This window comes from Piliocolobus tephrosceles, chromosome 9 (genome assembly GCF_002776525.5).
Source record: "Piliocolobus tephrosceles isolate RC106 chromosome 9, ASM277652v3, whole genome shotgun sequence".
In the NCBI taxonomy this organism is placed as follows: Eukaryota; Metazoa; Chordata; class Mammalia; order Primates; family Cercopithecidae; genus Piliocolobus; species Piliocolobus tephrosceles.
Genome location: NC_045442.1, coordinates 108,584,418 through 108,585,402, shown reverse-complemented (window position 1 = coordinate 108,585,402; position 985 = coordinate 108,584,418). Strand labels below are relative to the sequence as shown.

Below are 985 nucleotides of genomic sequence, written 5' to 3'. Positions count from 1 at the left end.
ACCATTTACATTCAATAGAATTATTGATATAGTTGGGTTTTAATTTACCATATTGATATTTGTTTTCCCTTTGTCCCATCTATTTTATGTTTTCTTTTTCCTTTGTTCCTTTATTCATTTGTATTAATCAAATACTTTTTAGATTCTACTTTCTCTCCACTATCAGCTTACTAGCAATACTTCTTTTGTATGGTTTCTTTTTAGTGGATGCTCTGGGGTTTACAATATTTAACTAATCACAGTCTACTTTCACATAACATTGTATCATTTCACATGACATGTAAGAAACTTACAACAGCATACTTTCATTCTGCTCCTCCTGTCCTGTATCATAGTTGTAATATATTTTACTTCTATGTAGATAATGAACTCCACAGACTTTGTTATGTTTGCTTTAAATAGTCAAATATCTTTTAAAGAGATTAAGTAGGAAAAAAATGTTTTTATATTTGCCATTTCCAGTATTCTTTATTACATTGTGTGAATTAAAATTTTCATCAGTTATTTTCTTTCTGCCTGAAGAGATTCCTTTAACATTTCTGCAGTTCTGCTGGTGATGACATAGTTGTTCTCATTTTACTAGGAATATCTTTCTTTTTCATTTTCTTTTTTGGTACAATATGGTTACATTTATAATATTGGAACATGTATGTTTAAAAATGCATGGAGTACTTGCTTCAGCAGCACACATACTAAAATTGGAATAATACAGACAAAATTGACTTGGCCCCTGATCAAGGATGACACACGAATTCAAGAAGAGCTCCAGATTTTTGTATTTAATGCACTAAACTGTGCACTTAAAAATAGTAGATTTTATGTTATATATATTTTACCACAATAAAAAACATAGACATGGATCCAGAAATACACATATAAAACTGTTAATATTGGCTTACTCCTTGGAAGAGGAGATGGGAGTGAAAGATAACTTTTAGAATTTTTAAACTCCAGTTTTTAAAGTTTGGAAAATTATTTCAAACAT

The 985-nt window shown here is 29.1% G+C and overlaps 1 non-coding gene across 1 annotated transcript; it reads left to right on the top strand.

The window, feature by feature from the left end:
• The first annotated feature begins 668 nt into the window (after positions 1–668).
• Positions 669–775, top strand: LOC111550067. Its single transcript, XR_002733911.1, has one exon. It is a non-coding gene; the product is annotated as a U6 spliceosomal RNA (small nuclear RNA).
• Positions 776–985: the final 210 nt, after the last annotated feature.